This window comes from Pristis pectinata, chromosome 1, assembly GCF_009764475.1.
Source record: "Pristis pectinata isolate sPriPec2 chromosome 1, sPriPec2.1.pri, whole genome shotgun sequence".
In the NCBI taxonomy this organism is placed as follows: domain Eukaryota; kingdom Metazoa; phylum Chordata; class Chondrichthyes; order Rhinopristiformes; family Pristidae; genus Pristis; species Pristis pectinata.
This window is the reverse complement of record NC_067405.1, coordinates 53310480-53325239: the sequence shown is the minus strand read 5'-3', so window position 1 is coordinate 53325239 and position 14760 is coordinate 53310480. Positions and strand designations below refer to the sequence as shown.

The 14760-nt window shown below is 40.1% G+C and overlaps 1 protein-coding gene across 2 annotated transcripts in view; it reads right to left on the bottom strand.

Moving 5' to 3' along the window:
- Nucleotides 1–14760, bottom strand: part of LOC127576532 (PTB domain-containing engulfment adapter protein 1-like) — a 273626-nt gene that overhangs the window by 146631 nt on the left and 112235 nt on the right. For both annotated transcript variants that reach the window (XM_052027044.1, XM_052027036.1), the window contains exon 2: nucleotides 2954–3005. The gene's annotated coding sequence lies outside the window, so the exon portion shown is untranslated. The remainder of the gene's footprint in view (nucleotides 1–2953; nucleotides 3006–14760) is intronic.

Here is a 14760-nt window from a genome sequence, read left to right as displayed (position 1 = left end):
TCTGCCCCTAGTAGTGGCTGTGACACCGCTGCCAACGTGAAAGTCCAAGTGATACGGCTGGACCCAAAACACAGTGAGATAGTTCGCGGGCCGTACGTCCGAATACTGGTGCCATTTGCAGCGGTGAGTTCGGGGCCTGGGACCGCGTTATGAGTGTCCATGTTCGAGGAGGGATGTACGCTGACTTCGGCCCCAGTGTCTACCAGGAAGCGCTGCCCGGAGTGTCGGTCCCAGAGGTACAGGAGGCTGTCTCGGTGGCCAGCTATCGTAGCCATTAGCGACAGCTGGCCCTGGCATTTCCCAGAAAAGTACATGGTGGACAGCAGCGGCACGCGCCTGAACCCCATCTTTGCTGATAGAAACACCATTGTTCCGAACTTTCGTCTTTTTCCCCCGTGGGTCTCGATGGCTTCGGTTGCAGGGCCTGGGCTTTGGGGTGTGCGCTTGTGGCTAGGCGAATGAAGGCTGCTCCACGTTGCTTACTCTGCCAAAGGACGTCTGCTTTAGCCGCAACCCTGTGTGGGTCGCTGAAATCCTCACTCGCGAGGAGGCGGCGAATGTCCTCTGGCATTTGCTCGAGGAACAACTGTTCAAATAAAAGGCATGGCTTATGGCCATCCATAAGCGTCAGCATATCATTCATGAGCTCGGATGGCATGCGGTCGCCCAGACCGTCCATGTGTAGGAGCCGTGGGGCCGTTCACGGTGGGAGACTCCGAAGGTACGGATCAGGAGCGCCTTAAGCTTAGTGTACCTGTCCTCCGTTGGTGGCTGGCGTAGGAAGTTGATGATCCGGCCTGCCGTGTCCTGGTTGAGTGTGCTGACCACGTAGTAGTACTGTGTGGCGTCAGCTGTAACGTCTCTGATATTGAACTGGGCCTCAGCCTGCTCGAACCAAATGTGGGGCTGAGTGGCCCAGAAAGGCGGGAGCTTCAGAGAGATCACGCTGTGCGAGTTGCTCAAACTCATGGCTGGTTGCTGAGTCACCGGCTCCAGATGCCGTCTGGAACGTCGGGGTCACCAATGTAGCCACACGCAACGTGTTAAAGGAACACGGAGGCAGATAGTGCTGAACTCAAAAGCCCTTTACTGATTCAAAATCGCACACTTAAATCTCCCATCCCATGGGCCCTTGCGACCCGCGGGGCAGACGTGACATCCGACTGTCCCCGGAGGGTCCGCCCCAAGCGGGTAGTTCCAAACGCACTACCACGTGTCTGCCCACGGCTCCCGATGGCGGTTCGAGTCCTGCCTGTGCGGGCTGCCACAGTACTATATTTATTTTCCATTCCATGAGAAATAGACCCTGATGAAACCATACAGAAAACCTTATCAAAACTTGCAAAAATCTTATTTTAAGCATAACCTGAATCAAAGGTGTGGAGTGGGATGGAAATGACAGATAACAGGGTTATAATTTCTAAGATATCTTTATTAGTCACATGTACATCAAAACACAGTGAAATGCATCTTTTACGTAGAGTGCTCTGGAGGCAGCCCACAAGTGTCGCCACAAGAAATCCAAAATAGAAACAATACATTGCAAATATGCAGCAGATCAGGCAACATTATGATGAAAGAATCAGTGTTAATATTACAGGTCAATGCAAGGTCATCTACAATTGTTGGAAGTGATACATGGTTAATGTACAAGTGTATCACTTCTATAACATTCCTCTGCTCATTGCAACTCAGATTGGAAATTTAGCACACTGGAGATCAAATCCATTTGTGCTCACTCATGACTTGGAATATTACTTCTCCAGCATTCATTGTCAGTTTCAACAGAGCATTTGGTCTGTTAATATACAAGAAACCGAGTGAATACATATCAGTTGCATCTAACAGAAATTGTTAACTACCTGCAAGACCGGCTACAATTGTTTTAGTCACTTGTACTAATTCTTCCATTCTTTTTGAAGTCGCAGTAAATCTTCACATATATCCCTACCCAAAGGTAAACACTCATAACAATCATTGACTTTCTTAATTATTCACTTCCAGTTCACTAATCTGTCACGTAATTTGCCACTTCTGATTTTCCAGCACATGCTGAGTAGCTTCTTGCTTTAAATCCAGTGACAATTAAACATAATCATCAAGTAGAAACTTCACATAAAGCTCCAATAACAAAACCGTTCCCTCCTGCTCTGATCAATACTCAGTCACAGACACTGTAGGTCAAATTTCAAAAATTTAAAGCTCCCCTATACATCTTATTAAATATTTAACGTCACTGATCGACTTAATCATGAGACATTTAAAGATGATAATGATTTGGCATTTTATAGCATTTATAACAATGTGAGAAAAACTCAATTTCAGTACATAAGATAACATTTTCCTTGCTCTTAATCACTGAGTGAGATTGGAGCATTTACAATTTCACTGTAGTTGGAAACTCTCAAAACTGACAGTGGCACAGAAGTTAATGCAATTATATTTTTAATGAATTAGATTAACATCTATTCAAACAAATTACAATTTGCTTCCAATTGATTTTGAAATGATTTGTAAACTGAATTTTAGCCTGGGGGCAAGTTCAAGACAGGGAGAGGGCAGGACCCAGGAAAACAGGGTTTCTTAGAATTCCAGCCAAATGAAACTGCACCCAAGGATTGATGGTCAGGAAACTGCAGAATAAACCAAGACCTCCTTGAACAAGGTCAGCAGGAGCAAGAATGTGGGACTGGTGGGGAATTGAGGGGTGCCAGTTGCAATCGTGGTAGATCCACTGGCAATGAAAGGAAAGGTCACATTTGCAGAAGAGATTTGGGGGGGGGGGGGGGGTGGGGGGGAGTGAATTGAGACTAAGAGGGAAGGGGAATGGATGGCTCCATGCTAAATATGAGAATCTATGGCAGTGGTGTAGTGTGATAAGAGGGATCATATTGAAGAGGCAGAAGTATTTACGAGTTTATTTGGACTGTTGGAATAGCTTTAAGGCCTTTACCTTATGGATCCAGTCTTTCCTGCCTGCTCTCAGTAACCAGGATTGATGAAGCCTAGAGAAAAACATAGTAACCATTAAAATGAAGGCCAGCAGCTTGATTAATTCTATTTCAAATCCAATATACTTTATGTACCCACCTATACCTTGGCCCACTGACACTTAAACCAGAAGTGAATGGGTTTGGTTCCCTTTCCAGATCCTTTGCAATTTAATCAAATGCACCTCCAACTCCAATCCAGAAAGTTACAAACTTTGAGACTTCTGTGCAGTTAAATATTAGAATTGTTCAGTTGTTTACAACTTCTCTTTGCAAAATACTACTAAAGTAAAAATTCAAAACTGCAGACTCATCTTGAAATTCAAGTCATCAGAAGTCAAAACTTAATATATTTTGATAGCCACTAGCAATTTACAAATTTTAGAACTCATATTGTAAAAACGCATTTTCTGCCTACTCATAACCAAGAAGTGCATCCAAATGTACAACTCAGAACAATTTGTCTACTAATGTCAGTGACATACTTTCAAAACCAATCTTAGAAATATTTGGTGGTTAAAAATGTGAATGCTAAGGGGGATGGTTTATTTATTGATGCATGCACTAAGGAAAGAAAGAATTTGCATTAAATCAGCATTTTATTCTGACTTCTGAAAGCATTTTATTCTGACTTCTGAATTACCAGCACTATTCTTTCATTGGCAAATTTTGCAGCTAAGTTGTTACTTAGGACATAAAAACAGAAAATGCTGGAAGCACTCAGCAGGTCAAGCAGCAGAAAGAGAACTAATTAATTTTTCCAAGAGAAAAGGTATTCAAACTGAAATGTTAATTCTGTTTCCCTTCACACAGATACCAACTGACCTGCTTAGTGTTTCCAGCATTTTCTGCTTTTAATTTCAGATTTCCTGCAGCTGCAGTTTATTTTCATTTTCTGTTGCTATTCATGACTCTGCTAATAAGCAAGCAACCTGATAAGGTTTGTTTTGACATGTTGATGACAAAAATTTGCCAAGAATATGGAACTTCTATCGATCAAAATAATGGGCTAAATCATACTGGAAATAGTCCCTCAAATGGAACTGTTGCCCATGGTATCAATCCAATTGACTGATCAACTTGATCCTTTTTAACCAGGAAACCTCCATGGAGCAAGGCTTTGGCAGAGTATAAAAAGGAGAAAACTACCACCAAGGCTTTGCATAAGCATCAAGTGTGGTCTACCTCTGAAACTCTGACAGCCTTTAACAGGAGGCAAAGCTGGAAGTAGTCTCATATTCTGCTGAAGCCCACAGCTTTTTTTTAAATCCAAAAAAAAAGTCTCTCTGATATTCAGAGATGTTTAACAAATGAAGATTGCAGTAAATAATATTTTAAAATATGTAAATTAGGTTTAAAATCAATTAAATCAATCAAAAACACAAAGCATACACAAATCATTAAAGTGAAATAATTTAAGTAAAGTTTCTTCTCCATCCACAAGATTCAGCATCAGAATGAATTCAGCCCCCAGTCCTACACAAAGCCTGATTTATCAGCTGGTATTGGAGAGGCTGATTCCAAGTGTAATGCTGGGGGACCCCAGTAGGACAGCAGAAGCCCAAGACTTACAGATGTGGGAAGAAATTAATGGAAGTTCTAAAGTCAGCCCGGTCCAGCAGATCTTACGTGCCCCTGAAGAAACTTAAAATGTCATACTGGAAAGCACCTCAGAAAATAGAGAACACATTGCACAACACGATGAAAAACATCAGGCCAGGCAACATCCATGGAGAAAAGCAGGCGGTCAACATTTCAGGTCAGGACCCTTCTTTGGAATCATCTAGATTCCTGCATCTGCAGTCCTTTTGTTTCTCATTACACAACAGTTGTCCATCTGGATTATAGCACAAATCCCAGAATGAAACTTTAATCTACAATTTTGTGACTCAGTTGGACCACTCTAAAGTCAGTTCCATAAGTATTACTCCACCAGGTTTAGTCCACGAATGGGAATGTTTATAGGTATTGGATTATGCAAGTACAACTAAATATTGAGCAACAGCACCCACATAAGTTCTAATTGCACTTTTCATAATTGTTACCATGAGGTTGATCCAAATCAGCTCCACAGCAAATTGTACAAAACAATGATAATGGTTATTAAGGAAAATAATATAGGCTAACAAAAACTGAGTTCTGAAATTTTATTGGCCAGCTGTCAATTGAAGTATCCAGTTTCCTTTTCACAATTACACATCTGCAGATGTTCTGCCACCCACCATGTGACATAATTTCCCTTGCACCACTTCAAAGCCCATGCTACAGCAACAAAGGAGACTGCTGGCTGCAGTGAAGGCCAAGAGGGTTGTGTTGTGCCTGGCAAGTGGCTAAAAGAAATCTGTTGAAGACATATTCAGAGATGCCAAAGAAATCACAAGTCTATTACATAAAAATTCAGCAGGAACAGCCCATTCTGCTCCATTTAAGCTTCGTCCCATCCTTTTTCATCCCAATTTACAATATCACTGACTGTATTCTGTGCTCCAAGTGTGGCCTCCTCTGCATTGGCGAGACCAAATGCAGACTAGATGACCATTTTGCAGAACACCTACACTATCCGTAACCAAGATCTGCATCTCCCCATTGACAGTCATTTCAACTCCACCACCACCACCCCCCCAAACACTATCACAGTCCTGTCTCCTCCACTGCCAGGAGAATTCCAAGCGCAAATTGGAGGAACAGCACCTCATTTTCCATCTTGGAACCCTGCAGCCTAACAGCTTGAATTCTCCCACTCTAAGTAATTCCCACACCCCTTACCCCAAACCATGCTTCTTCTTTCCTTCCCTTTCCTAGCCTCTCGTTTTTCTACGCCCTTTTTTTCCTCTCCTTACCTTTGACCTATCCCCTGGTGGTTCTGTTCTCCCCATCTCCCCCGCACCTGCCTATAACTCTCTCTTACCTGTATCTACCCATCACCACCTTGTGCCCACCCCACCTCCTCTCTTTTGTCCACTTATCACTGCCCTGCTTTTCCCTCCTATATATTGGGCTTCCCCTTTTCCTATCTTCAGTCCTGAAGAAGGGTCCTGACCTGAAACATTGACCACCTGCTTTTCTCCACAGATGCTGCCTGCTGAGTTCCTCCAGCATCAGTGTTTTTCAGCTTAGCTCTCTATTCCTTTCTCCCCAATGTGACATCCAAATTCCTCTCATTTTACTTGCCTCAAGGTCTAGCTGTAACTTCTGCATTTGCACCACTCTTAAGAATTTTCTACAGAGTCCCATTTTTGATTTCCTGAGTTATCTTTTACTGATTACTTCTCGTTCCGCTTCTTCCTCCACATTACATCCACTTGACTGATGTTGACAAGAAAATAGCTCTGAAATGTTTAACCATAAGATTGCATCTGTTAAGCATCACATTATTACCTTTCCCTCTTTTACCACCACTTGCTTTCTTAAGGGACCCTTAAAACAAAATTCTCATTCATGGATTACTTTATCCTCTGAAAGTTATGGTGACAGTTTAATATCCTGATTTTTAATCATATGACTACCTACAACTCCAAGTTCACTACTCACTTTCATGCTGTGTTGCTCTCTAAGAATCTTTGAAGATTAACCTCCAATAAGTCTAGATACAAGGAAACCATTTTTCATAAAAACACATTCCCAAATGAGAGAAATCTCCAGTAAAAAAAAGTAATATACATCTTGACACAATATCTATCACAGCCAAGAAAAATAGTTGTGTTAACTATCATTGGGGGGGGGAGGAAAGCTAAAAGATTCCCAAACTGAGTACTATAGATAAGAAAGACCAGGTAGCCATTCCTTTTGTTTTAGTGAAGGGAAGACTGAGTGGAGATCAGAAAAGAAATCTTTAAAATTATGAAAAGGATTGATAGGGTAGACATGGAATGGATGATTCCATACTGTCCAGAACTACTGTGCCATATATTTTATATCATTCTTTGCAACAACAAGCCAATGGGCACAGACAACTGATGATTCTTCCACACACAGAACAGCTTTAAAACTTCCAAAGTGTTCCTACTATAATTTATCAAAAGGAATGGGAACTTATCTGAAATCCAGAAACAGAAGATAGTCTTGTTAACTGGAAATGATTCAACAAATAAATATATTACTTTACTCCTTGTACATTAATCTGATTTGAAATATATTGGGTGATCATTTAAAATGCAACAAACTGCCCTCAGCTCAGCTATCAGAGATTGTAAATGATATTGGACACAAGACTTTTGCTATGTTTCACAGCATAGTTAGTATGGTATTGAACAGTAATACAGTGATCTGAATTAATGAACCTTAGATGCAAGTTGAAATTCCATCAATGTTGGAAAATTTAAAATATACAGATTTAAAAGACAAGCTTGCAACATAAATAGTAATTATGAAACCACCAGGTTGTTTTTTTTTAAAAAAATGTCATTCATGAGATGCAGTGATGCTCACTAGGCCATCCACAAATGTCCCTTGAACTGAGCATTTCACAGGGGAGTTAAAGGATCAAATACATTGTTCCAGTGCAGGTCCTCCCCATGTCATCCATGCCAGAATTATGGACTGCCTGTACATTGGGACGAGCATTCCAGAGACTGACGAGATGGATGGGGGTGGGTTTGCCGGCTGCTGCTGGGGTGCAGGCATCTTCTGCTGGGTGGGAACACTGCATTTGTGTGTGCCTTCGTGCTTTCTCTCCCAACAGCAGCCCCCCCCCCCCCCCCAAGACACACTTGCTCACTCTGAGTCAGTGAAGCCAGCAGGCAGCTGCTTTTTCCGCACCTGCTCACTCTCCCATCACAGCTACTTCCATGATCCTCTCCCACACACTGTTTTTGTTCATTTCCGATTTACAAATAGTTCAGGTTACAAATGGTTCTCAGGAACAAAACAAAATGTATTTTGCATTGATCAGGCTTGGCAAGGCCAACAGATTTCCTTTCCCCAAAAGAATGTAATTAATCAGATACCTACATCTTTTATTAAAATTTACAACTCAGTAGTTTCCCAGATGACATTCATTTCTCCTGATCTTCACCTAACACAGCCCTTCGCTTCTGCCTTCTCAACAACCTACTCCCCCTGCCAAACTTTCTTTGCAACTTAGAACATGATTTCATTTTGAAATTTGGAATTGAAATGTTAACTTTTGTTAACTCAAATGCTGACTGCCCCGATGCACATTTCCAGCATTTTCTACTTCCATCTCTCAAATTACCAATCCAGTGGCATCAAAATCTTGGCGGATTTAGTGAGAATGAGGAACTGAAGGATAATATTGATGAAAAAAATACTGGAGAAGTTGGTGAGCTTGAAAGCTGATAGCTCACAAGAAACCAATGAATTGCATCCCAGAATTTTGAAAGATTATTTTCAAGATAGTGGATGCTCCGCTTATCTTCCAAGGTTCTCTAGATTCTGGGATTGTTTCTGTGCATTGAACGGGTAGCAAACGTGATCCCAGTATCTGAGGACAGGAAAATATAGGCCTATTAGCCAAATATTAGTGGGAGGGAAAATGCTTGAATCTATAAAGGAATGAATGTAAAGGCAGAAATCCACAAGGAATGTAGAATTGAGCAGACCCAAGATGGATTTAGAAAAGGAAACTCATGTTTGACTGATCTACTGGAGTTCTTAGAGGATGTGACAAGTAAAATACATAAAGGGGAGATCCCAGTGGAGTGGGGTTTTTGGAATTTGGAAGGGGTTCAATAATTCCCACACAGGAGGTTGGTCAACAAGTTTAGAAGACATTCAAGTATTAATCAACTACAAGTGAATTACCAAAAGGAAAAATAAGTCAATAATATCACACATCTTGGTTTATATATGTTATATGGGGGGGGGGGGTGGGCATGAGTGAAACTGGACTTCTTGAAGCACAGAAGGTTAGGAAAAGATTTGATACTATGTTCAAAGTCATTTCAGGTTTCGACAAAACAAACAAGAAGAAATGGTTTCTCTTAGCAATAGTCTCAGTACCCAGAGGGGTCCTCATGTTTAGAATTTCACAAAAGAACTAGAAACAATAATATTAAACCCAGCGGGTTGTTCTCATCTGGAATGCACTGTGTGGAACCAGATTTAATAATAACTTTCAGAAGAGAATCGGATAAAGAGCTTTAGGGAAAAGAAATGCAGGGGAGAACTAATTGGATTGCTCTACCAAAACAGTAGCCACACCTAAAATGGACAGGAGAGATCAATTTTGGCTTGTATCTTTTGATAATTCTATACCTGTGGATTAATTTGTGGCACATAAACAAATACCTGATCATTTACCATTATAATGAGCCTTAAATGGCAATCGTTATGAAGCTCAAATATTCTACACCCATTCGAAGTCAGTGTTGTTCAACAGTCTGAATATTAGATAGGACTCTGGAGAACTCTGTCTTCAAGAAGTGTGACGTGATCTTTTACATTCCCTATCAGAGATAGGTGTTTAATATTTCATCTGCATCACAGTACCTCCATTAGCACAGCCATCCTTCTGTGAGGAAAGAACTTGCATTTTTCCACTACTTCTCAATGCTTCAGATATTTTACAGCCCATAAAAAGTAAATATCATAACGTTTGATCAATATTTTTTGGGAGATATTCCTCCACCCCCCCCCCCCCCGCCCGATGATGTGCTTAATTCATTGCACCAGACTGTTTGGCCCGCCTACCTGCAGTTATGGGAGTAATTGGTGGTATTTAACCCACTTTTGAGCTGAAGGAGCATCCTGCTGATCACTGATATGCCCTTCTAACCATTTTGTATGCATTCAATACAGGACTCCATTGAGCACCTGTGGAATTTACAATCTCCCAGCCTTTGCTATTGGCAATCCAGACAGCACCAAGATGCTTTGGCTCACTTTTATGAACCAAGGTGAATTACATCAAAGGTCTGCACAGAGACCAGCCATGTGGTCTTCAGTACATACTGATGTCTACACAGCACAAGATTTGCAAGCCGACTTCCAAACTCCAGTAGAATTTAAGTTGCATGAGTTGCAGCCACAAGTTTTCAGAAGGTAATCAATGGGCAGCAGGTTGGACAATCTATCCCAATTCTTTTTATTAGTTGTTAGCAATTTCATCCTGAAAGTTTATTTAACTGCTTTATGCATTGATTAATAGGCCCCTTCTCATTGCTATTTATTGCTAATTTTAAAATTTTAGCAAGTTGACAAAAGATGCAAATGCAGCATTAACTTGTAAACATAAAGATGGCAGAAATAGCTGAGCACAGAATATATTAAATTAGTTAGTAGTAAGGTTTTCAAACTGGGGAGGGAAGGGACAAAACCCCTTATGAAATCTCTGCAAAATTTGAGTGGGATTTTTTTTTAATATAGCTTATTCAATGTTAATAATTAGAATGTTTGAGAGGCGAGAGAAAAAAAATTGAGTGAACATAGCAAGGAAATCATGGGAACCCCTGAACTTGTAAGTATTCAGGGCAAAAGACCCTACAAATACTTTTCCACCTTATGTAAATTCTGGGAAGATGGAAAGGTCAAAATGGATATGAAAACTGCAGATGTTGTACAGATATTCAAGCAAGGGGAGGGAAATCTGGGAACAACAGGCCAGTTTGCCAAACATCTGTCTTTACAGAAGATGCTGGAATCCATGAATAAGAAGTCCCGACAGAACACTTAGGAAATTATTATACAATGAAGCAGATACAAATGTTGTTTTATGAAAAGGAAATAAAGTTTTAAAATTTACTAGGGCTCTCTGAAAATGCAAGAAGTAGAATAAGCAAATAGATGTGACGTATTTGGATTTCCAGATGCATTCGATAAGATGCAGCACATAAGGTTACTGTACAAGGTCTCAAAGTGTCAAGGGAAATATATCAGCACAAATAGAGGATTTCTCAACTGAGAGAAAGCAGAGAACGGAAAAAAAATGGGTCATCTTCCAGCTAGCAAGCCATTACTAGCAAGGTGTTAAAACAATCAGTGTTGGTGCCTCAGATATTTAAAACCCAAGATATTGATTTAGATATAGGGATGGGGCATGTCATCAAAATTTGCTTGTTACACGAAGCAGGAAAATTATGAGAAAGGACAAAAAGCCTCCAGGAAGGACATGAACAGGTTAAGTGAGTGGACAAAATGGGAGATAGTATACATGGAGAAATGTGAGATTTTTAAATTTTCTGTTGAAGTGAATAAAAAGGTTTATTTAAATAACGTGCTGGTTCTCCGAGATATTTTGATTTTTTCTTTGAAGGAACACAAGATTAGCATTCGGGTACACCAAGAGGAAGGCAACTACGATATCGGATTTTATCGTAGGGCAAATGGAATACTGCTCTAACTGTAAAGCGTATTGAGAAGATCATATTTGGATTACTTCATACAATTTTGATTTCCTTATTTACAGAAGGAGGCAATGCATGAAATATTCGCTAGATTGATTCCAGGTGTACAGGAGAAAAGATCAAGCAGATTGAGCCTATACTTACTAGCATTTATAAGAATGAAAGGAGGTATTACTAAAACATACAAAATCTTGAGCAGATCTGACAAAGTAGGTGCTATGATGACAGTCTTCTGTGAATCTAGAACTAGGGGATATAGTATCACAAAAATAAGGTTGCACGTGCAAGAACAAGATTGTGAGGAAGTTCTCCTTTAAAAGGGTTGTAATGCTTCAGAATCCTCTACTTCAAAAGAACCATGGAGGTTCAATCATTAAGAATATTCAAGGCTAAGATAGATTTTAGACTAAGAGCATCGAAGGTTATAGGGATCATGGGTTGTAGGATCATAGAGATTATAAGGATCGTGGCTTTCCTCCAAGTGCTCCGGTTTCCTCCCACATTCCAAAGACATACGGGTTAGTAGGTTAACATGGGTGTAATTGGGCAGTGCAGGCTCGGTGGGCTAGAAGGGCCTGTTACTATGCTGTATAAATAAAGTTTTATATAGGAAAGTGGAGCTGAGGCCAAGATCAGATCAGCTTATACAACAGCAGAACAGACCCAAGGAACCATGTGACTTGTTCCTATGTTTTTATGACATCAGACTGAAGAAAAATTTGCATGTCGATTGATAAGAATGTGCTTGATTGGGCTGTCACACAAACTTGACAACTACCTCCACTCTTTTCCCATGGTCATGTGTTTCTCATGGTTCTAACTGGTCCATGAATCCCGAAGATCCATTTGCCCTAGCCATCCCACAAGCAGCAACCAGACCTCAGGTAGCGGGGCCCTTAGACCCTGTCGCCACCACTCCCCAGATCATTCTAATAGCCTTTTGACAGCTTAGTGCTGTAAAACTCTCTTGTCAAAAACTGTTCCAAGGCATTTAAGATCCATTGAAATGGATACAAATAGTTTAAAAATGTTTACTTCAAAAGCTCTGAGCGCTAGAAATTAATTAAAGTGGTTAATAAAAAAAAGTCACTTGCCTTTTCATGGAAATTGTTCAAAGGAATTGGGGTCACGCTACACACACCAGCATCAACTCAAGATATTTGTGCTCAGCCTCTGGACTCATTGTCAAGTCCAACAGCAGCACTGGAGGTCATGCGCACCAGTGTCTAAACTCCAGCTCATTTCCACTTTGCTACAAGTGTGGCACTTATGAATGAGCTCGCCGCAGTTAACCAATGGTTTTCTATGGAACCACCAGTTAACAATTAGGACATTCTGACCCAGAGCAAAGCAGCTTCAAATTAATTATTAAATCACGTAATAATTTGAAATGGTGAACTTCCAACTTTAAATAATTGGTTTATCTTACCTTAAGGAACTATATTGTAACAGTATAGTGATTGGAATGAAAACAAAGGAGCTCTAGGCTAACTGTTCCTTTGCAATGGAACCACTTCTTAAATACATGTCCAGAGCCTTGCTTGTGACAAATATTTCATGTGAACAAATATCACTTTCTCCTTCACAACCGTTTGCATGAACTGTCATGTACGATCACAAAGCCTGATGTTAACATCAGAGGAAGATGTTAAATAGTTTTTTTGGCAAAACACAATTAAGAGGTTTTGTGTTGACATTACATCAGCTACATATAAATTTCTCTGATGTGTCTCCACAAATGTCTGCTTTGAAAAAGTAGCTGCAGTTTTCTAGAATTCTGTCCAAAATAATTTTAGTACGTATTAATTTTGCAGTTTAGATTAAAGTATGCTCTCTGAATCCAGCCAATCTGATGTAAATTTTGTTTGCTGCATTTCAATTTTGGTACCTCCCCATTCCGTTTTATTTACAGCTTTCATTTCACATGCCACCCTATTTTAGGATCCCCATCCTTTGGTTCATTCTGCTCAGGTTAATATTAATATTGGATAACTGCCTCTTATGCCATGCTTTATTTTACTGCATCCTCTACTGGTTTATAAGCTCACTAGCACCAAATCCAAACCGTGCTGATAAAAGAAATTGCAATTTTTCCCCACATTGTTCATTTCATGCCACTACATCAGGAATTCTTCTCAGGAATAGGTTTATTTTATTGCAGCCTCCCTGCAACATCGTTTATTGCTCCCACAGGTCCCAGCCATGCTAAAATAAACGTTCAATTCATCATGGTTCATGGCACAAAATATCACAATCTCAGGCCCAACAACGTTTAATCTCCCTTTGAAAATAACTGCAAAATTTAGCTTGCCGCTTCTCCTACCAGTTTGCTAAATTATTCTTACTCGAAAGTTAGTATGCAATTACAAAAAAAACAAAGTAAAGCATAGCTCAGCAAAAGAGAGCAGAAGAGAAAACAATGAATCACGATTCAAGTCACATAACCTAAGAAAAGAACACAGATAGCTTAAAAAAAACAAACTGTGCCTTGCAACTTATTGGGGTGGAAATTCACCATCACACGTGAGATAGTACATTCTGAGCACCGAACTCTGCTTTTTGAATTTGCTTCTGATGACTTGAATGGAACTCAATGGCAAAATGGGCATTTAGCATGTGGGGCTGAGGACAAATTTCCCCCACTCCAAGTCAAATGGCCGATGAGACTTAGAAGTAATAGCCTGGATTTTGCCTGTAAATGCTAGCAGTTTGAACTGTCAACATTTACATATTTAAATGAAAGCAACTCTGAAACATGCATGCATAAGTCAAAGACAGCAGTCATAAATGTGTCAGTAGTGGGTGCCAGTATTAGAATCCAGTTACAGACCTCAATCACTCCAAGATCCCTCAAGCACTTAGATATCCAGTACACTATCTACAACCTTATTAATACCAATGGGGAATGTATAGCCGTAGAAGAGGAAGCATGAATGAAGGCAAGTTTCCTATAAATTTTGGTTTTATCCTCAATATTAAGAGAGGATTTTGTGTAAATAATAACTTAATCCTTTTCTTTTAATAGTTTTGTTAGTAAATGTAAAAGACACCAAAAAACCCTTACATTGTGGTAGTTAGCAAATTTGGATGTGGGGATTTGCCAGTTGGAAGGCTTCCAGAGCAATTCAGAAGCAATGCTTCTTCAGTGATACCACATCTTGGCATTTCCACATCAGCTCTCAAAACAAATGTTTAGATGAAGTAGAACAAAATCACATTAAATTAACTTTCTGGATATTTGTTTGGGTAATCCATGTCCGTCAATCAGAATTGAAACACCACTCTTTCAAATTATAATGCAAATTATATTAATCCAAATATAGCAACTAATAAGCCACAAGTATCATGGCTACTAGTACAGATTCAAGGCCAACTATCCTCTGGTGAATGACTCTCCTTTCAATACCCTAAAAGCTTTCAAGCGTCAACAAAGGCACAAGTCAGGAGTGATTGAATACTCTTCATTT